Here is a 17,524-nt window from a genome sequence, read left to right on the forward strand (position 1 = left end):
GTTAGTATTTGAATATATGTACACTATTTCTCTTTGGTAAAAGCATGTATACACGCTGGTTAGACACATTGAAGTAGCGTATACCTTATGAGCTATGACGTTTGAAGTTACAGTTGGTTCTGGTTGCTGATGCAGAGTTCTGGGTTTTGCTTTATGTTCTGGTGACTGCATTCTGGTAACAATGTTTAGATTAATTGATTGTGATTTATGAGATCTAATAATGGATCAGGATCATAATGACTTATCATTATGTGATCTTATGGGTTAGATTTGATTGCTAACACATGTTTTATCCTTTATTTGTGATGATCTGGGTATGTCTAAAGTTGGGAAGTGCAGCAAAGTTATAAGTAAGTATTTGTAGATCTATACACTGGTCTGCTTTGATGAAGTTGCGTATACATGCTGGTTCAGCTCTTCCAAGTTGCGTATACACTCTAATGCATGGTTTTGAGGTTACAACTCGTTTTGAATGATGATGCAGTGTTCTAGGTTCAGATCTGTGTACTGGTTACAGTGATCTCTCCATTCCAGTTGATTTGTTGAAGTTGATTAAGTATGAATGAATGGTTGATTCAGTTGAGTCAGAGGTTCAGAGGTAGTCAGTGATTGATTGAGTTTGGTTGATTCAAAGGGTGATGATTGAGTTTCACTGATTGGTTGATGCAGATGCAGTTGATGGTTGTATTGCAATGATGATTGATTCTAAGCTTCAATGTTGTTGATGGGTCTAGTATGAAAATTAGATGAATCGAGGCCTTCATGTGTATTTTTTTGTTCCAGGAGTATCCAGTCTGAAAATTTATGAAACGTGGTCCCTGGAGGAAGAAATAAGGTCGTAGCCTTCTATAGGTCAGCGCCTATGTACTAGTAAACATATGGGCCAGTACAAGAGATAGGGGGTTGTAGCTCCCTTCCAGTAGAATCTAGAGAATGAGAGAAGGTTGTAACCTTCTGCAAGTAGAAGCTTGCATACTAATATGAGTCTGCACTAGTACAATGTTGTAAACAAATTTTCTTATTATTAAAAGAAGACAGAGATGAAATCAGTAGGTGGTATTCACCCACATTGGGTTTCCACCTTAAATCTTGGTGTTCATGTGTGTTGCTTATGTGTGATGGTTCATTCTGTTATTAAATGCACATGGTTACTGTTTAATGTTTAATAAAGTATTGATGCACAGATTAAAGATCAACATATGATGAATTAACTGAATCATAAGTTCACTAGATATACGTTGGTTTCCTTAAGAACAATTGCATGCACACACAAGTTCCCTTCACTGAAGTAGCGTATATAAATCTGATTATGGAAATGAAAAAGTTATTTATTTACAAATACTGATTCACCCCCCACCCCCCAATATTATTTCCAACACTCACATGCCTATAATTAAAGGCATGGTGAAAATGCACATGTCATTACTTAAGAATGATGAGATGGTTAATTATGTGGAGGCACGCTAGAGAGATTCTTTCTAATAGGTGCTAGGAGAATAGCATTCTTTGTTCTCATATGCTTGGCCACTCATTTTAACAGTTAGTGTTAGTGTTGGTATAGCTCTCTAGGATGACTCGTGGTCGTCTACGAGGAAGGCTTTGCAGGTTGGTTTCACTAGTGTAAGTAGTTTCCGTAGTCACATGGTCAATTTCATGGGGTATGTTCTTTATCTTCTCCCTCCTCATTGCACAATTTCTGTAACCCATTCTATTGTTTCATGGATTGTATGGAAATATCCTTATAATATTGTCTTTGTAAGAAATTGGAAGCTATGTTGCGACATATGGAAAGCCCTCGCCGAGTTTTACGCTATATTGCTTGCTTTCCATTTTCCTATCTCTATTCTCTTTGGTATCTTTCTATATCACATGGGCATGTACTTCCCTTCTTTGGCTTGGAGTTATGTGGAGGTTGCATGCTTGTTTCTTATGTTGGATTCTTACTATATTTGATGTCACTAAAAGTTTGGAGAATTCGAGAGTTCTTGTGTTTGGCTCCTCCAATCTTATCTGTATGTCTAATTGGAAAGGGGCTCAGGGAGTTGTGGCATGTTGAGCTAAGCCCTGGGTGGAAAACCCATCTAGTTTTACCTCTGTGTTCAGTCTCAAATAGGCTTGAGGAGCCTAGGTATGTTATTCCATACTGTGGGTGGAAGACCCATCCCACTCTCACGGTCATTGTCGGGTTTAGGCCTAATATTGTTTCTTTTATTCCTCTATGTTTTGATACTATTCTAGGTCCTCACCATCACTGTAATTACTGAGACCCCTGATCGATAGGAAGTTATACGCTTGTTCTTTGTGCAACTCATAGTAGGGTTTTTGTTGTACACATTGTTTTTTTGAGAAGCACCATTGTCCGCCCTTCCTCCCGTTCCATTTCTTTGGGCCGAGGTGGTCGAGGTTGGAGAAGATAGGAAGGGACAAGGGGAGATAATGGTCGTGATCAAGATTTCTTGCTGCAGGGAAGAGGTCGCAAATCAACCACATAGTTGATCCAAAAGGTTCTCCATTCCTACTAGAAAGGTACCCTAGCTTAGGCTCAACAGTAAATCTCCACTCCAGAAACAAAACTGAATCAACATGCAGAAGTAGAAATTCAATTGGAATATTTCAGAGATAGGGTCCCAAACCCTAGTCATTCCATAGGTCACACCTCTCAATACAAACAAATTGTTCAACTTTACTGGTTGATGAAGAACATTGTGGCCAAGGACATAACGAATCTTCCAACTAACTCTATTACATATGATCCTCGCTTCCAAGAAATACATAAAGAATTTCATCTTATACAATTCCAAATTAAGCAGTGGAATGTTTGTATTAGCCACATTGAGAAGCACATTCCGTGTCTTCCTCAATATGAATTACCGAGTTCAAGTGTGAAGGACCTGTTATCACTCCAAAATTTCTGTAGAGTCGTTGTGAAAGAAATGATAGAGGTAACTACAAACCTACTTTCGACATCAGGATATAGCCTTCCTAATGCCTAGAGAGGGCTTTCTCTTTATGATTTAAATTTGTTTAGTTATTTGATTTTAGGCTAGTTATTTAGGATTTGATTGGCTTTTGATTTTGGTGGTGGGATTACTGACTTAGATGGATAGAGGGATGTCTTTTACCATTGGGATATGGGGTCAAGTGTCAAGAAAACATGATTGGATCAAGTTCTAAAAATAGTGTTTACAGGGCAAGGTAGCTAAGTAAATTCAGATCTTTTAGGCTAGATGGTGAAGTGGTTTTCAATCTGGGTCAAGGAGCAATTAAGGGTTCCTCAAATCGTATAATGAAGGAAATGGTAGGGTACAATTAAAAATAGGGAGAAATAAAGCATTCCCTAGTCTGGATATCAAAAGAAAACATTAAAATGATTAACTGTTCAAGACAGAGTGTACTTAAACAAATTCCGAAATAAATTTTCAGTTATTTCATTCAATTTAGATAACATGCAAGTTTGTGAAACACTTAAGGAAATTACAATTTGACAAAGAAAATACTTCACTGAAGTGGCTCAACACATAAATCCTGTATGGCATTCTCTTTATTACTCATTGCAGTCTGCTGACTTGAAAAATTGGTCTAATGAACCCTCAGGTTATAGATCAATACAACTATAGAAATGTCTAGTAATCCACCCCCTATACTTCGAATTATGAAGTATTTATACAAAAACTTATTACGAAATATCCCAACCTATTCTGGGAATTATTCTAGGAAAAATAAATATCTTCATGCAAGAAGATAGAGACAGATATTCAACTACTGCAATATGTCTATGTTTATTAGGCTCTGTTGTCAGACCTTTTGCAGTCTTTTCTCCTTTGTTGTTTGTCTTCATGTTGATTTTTATTTTTACTTTGCCTTTTAACTGATATTCTTTCATCTGATACTCTTTGACTAGGCTGAACTGTTGCTTTTCTTTTACTGCTCTGTATTCACTTTTACCTTGCATTTTCACAGTAAATCATTTAACTTTTCCCAAGTCTCTGTGTCTGGTAATTTAATATTTACCATTTTTCTGTAGACTTCATCTGCTTCTGTGTATTTTTCAAAGGTGGGCTTATTTACAAAATGGTGTTTTACCTCATGCTGGAGGTAAAAGAGGTTCTCAAAAGTTTGGTACAAAACATTTCCTATAGGCATCCCTTTTATAGAAGAATTATTGGCTTGATCTCTTGCCACTTCTTTGATTTTCGTGTTATAGTCTTCATGTGGCATTAATTTGTCATTTATTGCCAAGGGATTTGGCAGAACTTTTTGCCTCAAAGCATCAAGTTTAATCATGAACCTACCTATAGCCAGCTCCATGGTTTGGAATTTGTCCTCCATCTACATCATTAAGTTTCTCTCGGCGAGCACTTTCTTCACCTCTAGTATAGAGCCAGTCTTGTCATCTATGTCTAGCTCTTGCAATTCATATTTATTTTAGAGTTAAGGAATTGGATTATTCTTGAGGCTTCTTCTGGCATGTCTCCAAGTTCAGCCTTAACTCTTTGAATTAGTTCAATAGCCTCTTTGAATAAATCATTTTGTTCAAACATGACCTGTATAGATGGCCAAATGTCATTGACAGAGTCAATGATATTGTCCCATAGCTGTTATTTTTCTTAGGCAAGTGGCTCATTCAGTGTTAATTCTCTTTCCAACCTCTTTATCCTCTCAGTCAACTTGTTTGACTTATGTACTTCATTTTTCTGCATAATCTATGCTAGTTTCTTATCATCCTCTATACTTGTTATCTCTTCTTTTAGTCTTTTTATTTCCAGTGGTCTGAATGGAAATGTCTTCGATAGCTTGGACTAGTTTACTTGCCTCATCAATTGGCTGAGCTGCTGCTGTTGTTGAACATGTTGCTGATATAGATGTTGTTGCAGCTGGAAGTGTTGTAGCTAGTGGAGTTATGGTGGTCAATGATGCTACCAAAGTTGTTGGAACTGTTGTAGTGACTGTTGGAATAACAGTGGCAGTGTCTGTCTCAAGGCTGGCCTATTTCAACTGTATCAAACTGTCCAATTCCTTCTCCATTACTTTCAGTTGATCATTTAATTGAAGAATGAGATCCATCATTTCTTCCTATTGGGTTTGGGCTTTCTACAACCTCCTTGGTCTGTGGATATCCTTAATGAGGCAGCTTTCATTACTTCCTTAAAGCAACAATATCCTCATTTTTCTTCTTTATCAATTTCTCTGCAGGCCTGACATCATTGGGATTATATCCAAGTTCAATCACTAAATCATCCAATGACTTGATTATGTTATCCTTGGCTTGTGAGGATGCCTTTTCCAACTTATACTTTGTTGTAATGTTGTCCAATGAGATTTGAAGTTTGTGCACAGTCATTGCTTTACTTGTCATTGTGGAGTAAATCATCTCACCTGTCTGCTTATGGAACTCAACTTGGTCAATAGGGTGAACATCCCTAGCCAAAACTTCAAATTTAGTCTTCATGTAGTCTACTGATGATTTGGGCTGCTGGATTGTAGGTTGCATGAATGTCATTTGGATCTTCCTAGTCTTAATGTCAAAGGCTGAAATTAATATATTTTTATTGGCAGGTGTTTGTTTGAAGTACTCGGCATAAGTTACAGGCTTCAATGCCTCATTCCTGAACTTAATTTACTTGTACTTCTCTTTAATATCTTTCTCTTTATCCATAGGCTTGCTAAATGAAGAGACTTCAATGCTGAGCTATTTCTCAATAAGTTGAGTGTCTGAAGTAGAAGGCTGGTGAGTTTCCTCTGAAACTGTTCGACCTTTACTCCTTCCAACAATTGTGTCATTGACAGTGATTTCCACTGTCTCGATGGTGTGTTCTTGTTCATTTATAGGATTAAGCTTGGGCCTCTTCCTGTAACTGATCTCAAGCCCGTCATCTGTAGTGTCCATCCCTGAGCTAGAAACTTCTTCCCTGGTTCTTTTCGCATTTTTGTCCTCATTGGCTGGAGTCTGTAGAATGAGAGTAATAGTCATTTGTTCTTGTAGGGCTAGAACCTACAGAAGGGAACTAATATTAATCTGCTTTTCCACATCTATTAAAGTATTCTCTAACCATTCTGATTGGTTGGAAAATATCTCAATGTCTGGCCTGGGATCATGTATGAAAGGACTCAATTTGAATTTGAGCCTTAGTTTATTTATGACCCCATTAGGGTCATATTGCCACATAAAATTGGTTTTGAAGTTCATAAGTTGTAAGATTTTGTATGCCTATGGTCCATCTTGCCTATTATTACAAATAAATGGGCCCAATTGGTTTTCTATTTTAAACCCGATCTCCTTCCTAGCTGACAGGACATTAACTTCATTAGAGTCTATTATTTTTCTGAAATACTCTAATGAAAATATCCTCATGGGGCGGTATTTGGGTAGCTTGTAGGGAGTGAGTTGTCATCCATATATCCTAATTTCTATGTGGTTTGGTATAGATACCAATCTCCCACTCTATTGTTCTTAGCCAACTATAAAACTCTCTTAATCTCCTCGCTTATCCTTGGTTAATACCTACCGGTTAGCATGTTTATAACAAGATGAACAAATGAATCAATGAATTCTTTATAACAAAAAATAGTGGAATATTTTTGGATCAATGGTGTCCAAAAGATGACAAATCTTGCATTGCCTTTTGTGTCTAACTTTTGCATGCTACTGGAAACTTGTCTGGTTGAAAGTATAAGAACATATGAAATAAGACTAATGAATATTTGAACACTCTCTCATTTGGTAATCTACTAAACTGTTCATGGGTTCTGTCTGCTATGAACTAAGAAAAGTTGTAAACTACAGCAGGAGGGTTACCTGGGCAAAAGATAGAAAGGAAAGCAAGAACAACCTCATCCATATGTTCATTTGTGGTGCACCCTAGAATGCAAGAGAGCATGGTAATAATCAGTCTGCCTCTCTCAGAGAAAATGGTGGCAGCATATGGAGAACTATTTGTAGGAGTATGAGACTCCTCTATGATGAAAGTTTGAAAAATTTGAGCCTTCTTAGGAAGGTCTAGCTTTGTGTATAGTTCAAGTAATCCGTCAACGGATAGTAGGGTCCCATTTGGGTCTGGCTAGATCTGCAACATTTGATTTATTGATTCTGTTGTAATAGTGAATAAAACCTATTGGTCAAGGGTGATTGTGGCTCTTTGACTAGGGATATAACAAGCTTGGCAGAAGTCAATGATTTCTGGGAATAGGTGTACCTGTGGGAACAAGTAATTGGGAAAATTTGACTCCCATAGGTGTATGTCATTATTCTGGTTCAAAAACTTGTCTTTACTCTAGCAGTGGAGTTTTAGTAGGTGGGCAGGGGAAATAGTGTTCTTAATTTGAAATTCTTTGTCAGCTAATGTGAGTTGGTCAATATCCAAGTGAGTGGTTTGCAAGAGTCTTACATCCAGAGAGTTTTAGGAAGCCATAATTTGGTATATTGAATTGAATTAATCTTTTTGTGGCTTTAAGAGTAAGGATGGAAGTTTTGGAACAGTGGGGAGCGTAATAACAATATTTATTAAGGGGTTTGGGTGCACAGTAAGCTTTTCTTCAGTTGAGGAAGGTTTTTTAATTAATTAACCTTTGATAATTACTGTGTATAAATTTAAATTACAGGGCTGTTATGGTTCTATCAAGAATACTTGGAAATTTGATGGTTTGGTGCATAGACGGGGTTTTGTGGTGGCAGTATAGGCTTCTGAGGCTTCAATTGTTAATTTTCTACTTCAATTTGGTGTTCGCAACATCTTCGGGTGGAAAAAGGTGGTTAAATTGGTCACGCAGAGGTTCAGGTTTTCGGAATTGGTTAACAAAAGTTTGCAATGAAAATGAGCGAAAAGAGCATAATGGGGCCTTTTCGGCCTTTTAACCAATAACGGTTAGATTTTGGCGTGAGTATTGGCGAACGAATAGTGGGCAGATTTGGTTTAGGCAGGGAGGTGGTTTTAGGCCTTATCGCACCATTTTTGGATGGAGGGTGGTGTTTTTCACGAGCTCGCGATATAACCTGGTGCCACCACATAGACAAACAGTGCTCAGCCAAAACTACGAATCTCGTGTACTATTGGGTCGTTAACCATCGGATGATGAATTCGTGTGATATGGCTATGCGCTGTTGGGTTTGGAGGTTGGATATTAGAGGGATATCACACAGAGAAGTTGCACGGATGAAGTTGGCAAGTGGTTGGCAAGGCCCGGGGTTTAATTACAATGAATTGTAATTAATTAACAGATAATGATGGGATTTGAATATAAGCAGCAGATTAATAAAAGGCGGGGACCATGGGTTATATGGCAGGGGTTTTAACTATACACCAAGGTTTGGTGAGTTGAAACGTGTCGGGGAATTATAACGTGGGAGATGTTAAATACTTAAAGTGCGGGGTATAGTTTAAGAAATAACTTAGGATAAAAGGGGTTTAGTGGGTTTTTAAGGGGAAAAGGGGAAGTTAATAAGGGGGAAATCTATTATTTGTGATGGGAATGTGTTTCACACTAGGGAATGGGGTTTTCGTAAGGGGGAATGATTTTTGAAGGGTAATGTTCAGGGAAATGTGTGAAACAAAGGGATAAAATGTCTAAATGAAGGGAAAGGTTTTTTACAAGTAATGAAGGGATAATGGAGGGAAATTAATAAACTAAGCATATGGGGGGTCTAGTTAGATCAGGGGAAATTAGTAAATAAGCTTTAGTGAATCTTCTTTCTCTTTCACAATTCCTCCTGCACATGAAACATAGGATTAAGCATGATGAATGTGCTTTTGACATAGCAATCTTGTGCAACTGCAAAACTTCTTCTACCTACCCTTTATTTACCCTAGCATTTTCTCTTCATTCATTGGGTGTATTTGAGCTTTCCGACCCTTCAGTTATTTTTCTTTTGATAAGCGAACTATCTAATTCTAACCTTATAACTTCCAATGGCTCAGATTAAACTGATGAGATCATTATTATTCTCTACCTAACTATTGATCTGCCAAGATTAAACAATTTGGCTAGATATTTATTCTCTATCTAACAACATGAAATTTAAAGCATGAATGAGTCAAGATTAAACTATTTGATCATCATGGATTGTGGCATTTTTAACAAGCTACACACAATCTTATTTTGCAAATTAAGGTAAAAGGAGTGGCATTTGAATTTGCACACTTTCATGATCTATTATTATCTCTTTTTGTGGGGTTCATATACTTTTTTACTTTTTTGTACTTTTCCTTTCTTTTTGTCCTTTGATTATTCTTTTAGAACATACCCTCTTTACATTTTTTAGCTTTAATATTGGAAAACATTTTGCAGAAAGCAAAAGTATGTACAATATTACAGAACCAAAAATAGCTAATTCAAAATTATGAATCCTATTATTATAGGACCCTAACAGTGGCTCCACATAGGGATGGCATTCCCTAGTGAAATGTCAAGAACTTCAAGATCATTAGCCTTTGAAACTTTGACTGTGGTTGCCTTGTAACTGCTCCTCTTTGACATGATTTACTCATGCATATGATGATATACCTTTGAAAGCTCAAGGCATTCTCTTCGAGCTTCAACCTCAAATATGATCATCCAATCCAATCTAAAATTTGCAATGTTATGTACAATGAGAAAAGTAAAATGAACTACTGTTATTCTGTGGATAAGTAATGCTTCAACATTCTACCATTGACTAGTCCTCCTGGTAGATCTGCTCCATCTAAGTGTCTCAAGAAAAATGCATTGTTACCTCTGTAACCATAAATGTTATAAGGGCCTTGCCATAACAAATCCAAATTTCCATCTTTACCCTTCTATTCTCTTGTAGATTCCCATTTGATTACTTTATCACCTATTTAAAAATCATCAACTTTGGTTTTCTTGTCAAAAATCTTTTTGATTTTATCCCGGATCACTTGTGATTTGACATAGACTTCTTCTCTGGTTTGCTACAAATGTATTATTAGATTTATCCTCCTTTAGATATCATTTGGTTCTACTTGGAACTCTTGAATCATTTTCATCATTGGTACTCCTAAAGAGGATGGAAAAACAACATCCATTCCATATATTAGCTGGTAAGGAGATGTACCAGTGGACTTTTTGGTAGTTAGTCTGTGTAACCATAAGGCATCAACCAACTTTTTGTTCCATGTCTTCTTGTTGTCTTCTAACAATTTCTTGATGATATTAACAAGCCATTTTTTTGAATATTCTGCAAGTCCATTACTTTGAGCATAATAGGCAGTGGAATGGCCAAGGGTAATGTGATATCTATTACACAAGTCTACCATTTTCTTGGATTTGAAAGAAGTTTCATTATCATTAATGAGTTTTTGTGGGCATCCAAATCTAGAAAGGATGTTGTTCTCAAGGAATGAAATGATGATAGAATCTGTGGCTTGTATAGAAGGGATGGCTTCTATCCATTTAATAAAGTAACAAGTGGCTATCAAAATCCATTTATGCTAGGCTGAGGAGGATGGGTGAATTTCCCCAATGATGTCCAAACCCCACTATTGAAAAGGTATTTCTGTGGAGATGCATTTGAGTGGTAATGGTAAGAGTTTCTTTTTTCCTTCAAATATTTGGCATTTGAGACAAGAGTTCACATATTTCTTGACCTCTGCAGAAAGGGTGGGCCAGTAAAAACCTACCCTTAAAATCTTATCAGTAGCTTTTTTCTAGTATAGGTGTCCTCCACAATATTGTTAGGATATTTCGACACATAGGATATAGTTAAGTTCAACTTGGTCTAGTGTAGAGTTAGGTATAGAGTTAGGTAAAGTGTGTTTCTTTACCGTTGTACATTTTGTAACTTACAATCCGACGGTCACGATATGTAGTGATCTGACGGTTCACTCTCTCCTCGGTATTACCGACACTTGATCCGTGGCTTGACACCCAATTGTTCCATAAGTTCTATTTAAAGTGCATGGAGGGTCATTGTTCGGGTAATTCGTGCATGAGAGAAGCTTATGTAAATTTTCATTCTTTGATTAATAAATTGCCTGTAGTAGCCACGTTGGCGCAGGCCGTGGACTGTTTCCCTCTTTGAGGGTTTTAACCACGTCAAAAATACTGGTGTATTGATCTGTGATCTAGTTGTGAGCAGTGCCCTTTTGGTGTTCTTTCTGAGGAACTTACCCTGTAAATTCCTACATGGTATCAGAGCTATTTGAGGGCCGCGTCCGTTGGTGATCCAAATCTGAAGCCGGTAGAACTGCATGCGGCTGTCGTTTCCTAGATCTGCTATTTCTGACTGCTTTCGGGCTGAGAGGAATGCTCTGTTGTGTTCAGAGCATCTGTTCCAGTGAGGAACCCCTTTCGTTTCACACGAAAAGGTTTCCGGTAGCCCTAGTTGCGTCATTTTTCAGATCGGGAGGTATACAGTGTTTATTTGCAGTTTACTGTTATTTTCTCTCTGCTTATTTCGGTTTCTGTTTATTTAGCCTTTTTTATTACCGGATCTATACCTTTCATTTCTGCGTATGCTCTTTGCCCTGCGACTCTGTGCGATCTGGGCAAATCAGAAACAGAAAGGAAGTTTTTTTTCTCATGCGTATGCTCTTTTCCCTGCACCTTAGTGTGATCTTGGAAAATCAGAAACATTGAGAAAAATATTTAGTTTCCGGCTAAAGCTAACTTTGAGCCGCAAGGTTCATTTTTTAAAATATCTAGTTTTTTTGCTAAAGCTAACTTCGAGCCATAAGGTTCGTTTTCTTTGCATGTTGTGTTGGGTTTTGTGTTTTGTGTTTTGTAGGGAAAAAGAGCTTTCTCAAGGCAAGCACACAAACCAAGCCCCCCCCCCTCTCTCTCTCTCTCTCTCAAATTTTTTGTATAGATCAGTTGGTTCAAAGCTATTTTAAGAGAGTAGAGGTCTTGGGTTCAAGTCTCCATTTTGTGGGGGCGGATTTTTTCATTCCCGCACATTCGCGCACTTTGCCGGCAACTTCAACAATTTTTTTTCAAAAATCCATAACTTCTTCATCCGGAAGCCTTTTTCAGAGCCGTTTTTTTTAAAACAGCCTAATTTTTCGAGATCCATCCATTGGAACACTTACTTTCAACATCTTCAGCTTCAATTTTTTTTTAAAAATGGAAAGTCCATGCCAAGTCATTCTTGACAGCACTAACTACTTCCAATGGATAGCCTACATGGAAGATTTACTTAGAAGTAAAGGTCTCTACAGAATAGCCACAGACCAAGAGAAGAAACCAAAAGATGAAGACAAGGCTGCAAAATGGGAAAATAGACAAGATCAAGCATGTGGTTTGATAGGGATGTCTATTTCTCCTTATCTTAGATTCCATATTGCAGAACTTGAGACTCCTCATGAAGCATTGGAAAAAATCACTAAAGTTTTTGGGATTAAAAATGAAATTAGAGCCCATCAACTTGAAAATGAGTTGCTTACTTTGGATCCTAATAATTTTTCTTGCATTGAAGATTTCTTGTCCAAATTCAAGACCCTTAGATATCTCTTGGAAGGTGTTAAGGTTAAGAAAGAAGATAGTAACCTTATTTATTCCATCCTTACTAAGTTGGGACCAGCCTACTCTGTATTTGTTTCCACTTTCCATTCTACAAGGGAAGCTTTCATTTGTCAAGGAAAAGACTACAAGGCCCCTTCCTTTGACTCCTTTTGTGATTCCTTAATAAGAGAACAAGAAAAACTCTTACACCTTGGTCTTCTTAATCTTGGAAACTCTTCCAAGAAAGCGTTAGCCGCCCAGCAGCAACCAAATTCAAAGAATCCTAAGAAGTCATATCCTAAAAAGAATGGTCCTAAACCAAACAAGGGTCCTAAGCAAACTCAGCCTCAAAATGAAAGATCATTTCAGCAAAATGATAAGACCAATAAAAACAAATGGAAGAAGACTGATAGACATTGTAACTTTTGTAATCGAGATGGCCACTTAGAATCTAAATGCTTTAAGAAGATGGAAGCCTTGGAAGCCGCAATGAAGAAACATAACATCCATGTGGAGCATTCTTCGACTTCAACTTCAACTTCATCTTCAGGAATGGCACTTTCTGCATGTCGTTGTCAATCATCTCAGTCTGGTTATGCATTAAATGTATCTTCTTCTTCTCATTCTCATGAGTGGCTCATTGATTCTGGAGCCTCTTATCACATGGCCAAAAACCAAGCCATGTTTTCTTCTTTAAATGATTGTAACACCAAAAATATATATGTTGGTGATGATAGATCTCTTAATGTTGTAGGGACTGGAACTGTTCATCTAGACAATGGTCAGTTTAATGATGTATTATGTGTTCCAACCTTATCCTGCAACCTTCTATCTGTATATCAGATAACTCATTCAGGTGAAGGTAAAATTGTTGAATTTTCACCTCATGATGTTGTAATCAAGGATCTAAGAGATCCTAAACAGATTCTAGCTACTGGTATTGCTGATGATTCCACAAGGTTGTATAAGTTTCACAACTTTGGGTCATCAAATCTTCCCTCAGTATTTGTTGCTCATAATGATGAAGTGAGCAAACTTTGGCATGAGCGATTTGGTCACTTAAACTATCGCTCCCTTCAGCATCTATGTAAAGAAAATATGGTGACAGGTCTTCCTATGGTATCTTGCAGAGATGGTGTTTGTTCCGGATGTGTACTCGGAAAACATCATCGGGACAGTTTTGAAAAACGTGCCTCTTGGCACGCCTCAGCCCCTTTACAGCTTGTGCACAGTGATTTATGTGGTCCACTTCCTGTTGCTTCATTCTCTGGCTGCAAGTATTTCTTAACTTTCATTGATGATTTCTCCAGACGCACTTGGGTATACTTCTTAAAACTCAAGAGCGAAGTATTTAACACATTTTTGGCCTTCAAAGCCTTTGTTGAAAAACAATCTGGACATCAAATTCTTAAGCTAAGAACTGATAATGGTGGAGAATATGTTAAAAACACATTCATCAACTTTTGCACCGAAAATGGAATTCAAATGCAACATACTGTTCCATACACTCCACAACAAAATGGTGTAGCTGAAAGGAAAAATCGCACCTTAAAGGAAATGGCTAATTGTATGCTGCAATCTAAAGGACTCAGTCTTAGTTTTTGGGCCGAAGCAATTAATTGTGCAAATTATATAATCAATCGCACTCCTACTAAGGTTCTAAAGAATATCACTCCAGAAGAAGCTTGGAGTTCCATTAAACCAGATGTAAGTCACTTTCGTGTTTTTGGAAGTGAAGCATGGGCCCATATTCCAGATGAAAAGCATAAAGCTTTAGAACCTAAGAGTGAGAAATGTACTTTTGTTGGATATTCTGAAGATGTAAAAGGTTATAGACTTATTCCATTTAAGTCCAAAAATGTTATCATTAGAAGAGATGTAAAATTTGATGAAAATAAATCGGCCTGCGAGCCTAGTCCGGCGGATGTGCCACCTCTTCCTATCTCTTCTACTTTTGAAAACATTTCTTCTTCAGATGATGAAAGTGAGGATGATAATCCTCCCCCACCTTCTCAGGATCCTCAACTTCCAAGATGGGTCCGTGCTACTCGAGATGCAGCAGGTGATCTTGCCGGTGATCCTACAGATCAGCGACGTACACGTTCTCAGTTTGAAAGAGCCTCTTCTTTACTGGCTCAAGCTCCAGTAAATCATGATCCTGACACTTTTGCAGAAGCTTCAGGCCATCCACATTGGGAAGCAGCTATGAATGAAGAATATCATTCATTATTGGCAAATGATACATGGGATCTTGTTCCTCTACCAAAGGGACGCAAACTTGTTAGATGTAAATGGGTTTACAGAACCAAGTATGGACCAGATGGGAAAGTTGATAAACATAAAGCTCGTCTTGTTGCCAAGGGCTTTTCACAGGTTGAAGGCATTTACTACACTGAAACCTTCTCCCCTGTTGCCAAAATGAACTCTATCCGCCTTGTTCTTTCCCTTGCTGCCTCTTTAAAATGGGAAGTCCATCAGATGGATGTTAAATTTGCCTTCTTGCATGGGGAATTGCATGAAGAAATCTATATGGAACAACCCATTGGCTTCATCCAAACAGACTCCAGCCTTGTATGTCGACTTAAGAAATCTCTTTATGGTCTCAAGCAAGCTCCTCGGGCTTGGTATGCCAAAATGGATAACTTTCTTTTAGAATCTGGCTTTTCTAGGTGTTATTCTGACAATACTGTCTACACCAAGAAAGTGGGCAACTCTCTTATCATCCTTGTTCTTTATGTTGATGATCTTATTCTTACTGGTAGTGATCCCAACCTTATAAACCATGTGAAGTCCAGCCTTAAAAATAAATTTGAAATGACAGACTTAGGACACTTACACTATTTTCTCGGTCTTCAAGTCTTGCAATCCAAGGAGGGTATTTTCCTTTCCCAGTCCAAGTATGCTTGTGATATTCTTCGTCATTTTCACATGGAAGACTGTAAGCTAGCCCCTTCTCCCTTTCAGTCTGGTGTCAAACTTTCAGTCTCTTGTACTTCTCCTGAAGTTGATGCTACCTTATATCGTCAACTTGTAGGAAAACTCTTGTATTTAACCCATACTCGTCCTGACCTTTCCTTTGTTGTTGGCCTTGTTGCTTGTTTTATGCAAAACCCCCGTGAAAGTCATTGGAAAGCAGCTAAAATAATACTTCGTTATGTTCGAGGTACAGTACAGTTTGGGATTCATTACAGTGCCAAAGCAGCTCCTCTATTAGTTGGTTTCACTGATTCTGATTGGGCTGGTGACCCTGATGATCGGAAGTCTACTGCCGGTTATGTCTTCACTCTTGGTTTAGGACCTATTACATGGGCTTGTAAGAAACAGGCTGCCATTTCTCTTTCGTCAGCAGAAGCAGAGTATCGTGGTGCCATGGAAGCTAGTAAGGAAGCCTTGTGGCTTCGTCAGATCCTATCAGAGTTTGGCTTTGAGCAGCAGCATCCAACCACACTTTGGTGTGATAATCAAAGTGCCATTCAGCTATGCAAAGATCCAGTCCAGCATCAGCGCAGAAAACACATTGAACTACACATGCACTTCATCAGAAAGCTCATTCATGACCATGTTCTTGAAGTGCAATATTGTTCAACAGATGATCAGGTTGCAGACATCTTCACAAAGGCTCTCACAGAGGTGAAGTTCACTAAACTTCGATATACGCTTGGAGTTCAGGAAGTTGTCACTAAGGGGGGATAGGCTCTAGTGCCTCCTTCCTTCTCCTATTGTGTCATATTTGTAAATCCTTCAATCCTATCCCAAGTTGTTCTTAAGGGGGGATGTTAGGATATTCCGACACATAGGATATAGTTAAGTTCAACTTGGTCTAGTGTAGAGTTAGGTATAGAGTTAGGTAAAGTGTGTTTCTTTACTGTTGTACATTTTGTAACTTACAATCCGACGGTCACGATATGTAGTGATCCGACGGTTCACTCTCTCCTCGGTATTACCGACACTTGATCCGTGGCTTGACACCCGATTGGTCCATGAGTTCTATTTAAAGCGCATGGAGGGTCATTGTTCGGGTAATCCGTGCATGAGAGAAGCTTATGTAAATTTTCATTCTTTGATTAATAAATTGCCTGTAGTAGCCACGTTGGCGCAGGCCATGGACTGTTTCCCTCTTTGATGGTTTTAACCACGTCAAAAATACTGGTGTAATGATCTGTGATCTGGTTGTGAGCGGTGTCCTTTTGGTGTTCTTTCTGAGGAACTTACCCTGTAAATTCCTACAAATATCCTACATGAAATTCTTACATAACTTTGTCAGCTTCATCTTTTAATAAACAATTCAATAAAATGTCACCATTATCTTTCAAAAATAAAGCATTGTATATGATACAATATTTCATTGATCTCATTTTCAAAAATCTACCTTTAGTTCTAGATAAACCAGGAGGAGCTTGTAGGTTTAGTAAAACAAATATGATATCTGCAAACCAAGGTGAATCTATGAAAGCTTCACTCGTCTGTGGAGTTTCCATCTCTTCCTAATCATGTAGGTCACCAATGAAATTTATATCTAAGGCCTCACAGTTCGATTCAGCCATGATTTTAGCTAAACCTTGGCCCTTGATAAGTTTTGTAGACTTCATTCTATGTCATATTCCAAAATAGTAGCAATCCACTTGCCTCTCTTTCCTTCAGGCCCATTTTGTGTCAAAATGTCCTTTGCTACTGAATTTGGAACATAATAAATGATGTGTGCGTACAAGATGTAAAATCTGAAATCTTTAATAGCTTTCACTAAAGCAAGTGCTTATTTTTCCATTATGTTGTACTTTAGTGTAGCATCTCCCAAAGATTTCCTAAAAAATGCAATAGGCTACTCATAACCTTGATCATTCTTTTGAAACAAGACTACTGCAATATTATGTTCTGAAGCAAAAGAAAAAATTATAAAATCTTTTTTGAAGTTAGGACTTATTAGGACTTGCATTTTAGTAAGGGCTTCTTTGATTTCCTTAAAAGACTGTTTAGCCTCTACTATCCACTTAAGTGTTGAATCTTTCTTTAACATGTTATTTAATTCTCTGATTAATTCTACTAAGTTAGAAATAAATCTTCTAAGAAAATTTATTTTGCCTAGCAATTATTG

Source organism: Pinus tabuliformis, chromosome 7 (genome assembly GCF_031772625.1).
Source record: "Pinus tabuliformis cultivar Carrire ecotype Pingquan chromosome 7, CPIR1, whole genome shotgun sequence".
NCBI lineage: Eukaryota > Viridiplantae > Streptophyta > Pinopsida > Pinales > Pinaceae > Pinus > Pinus tabuliformis.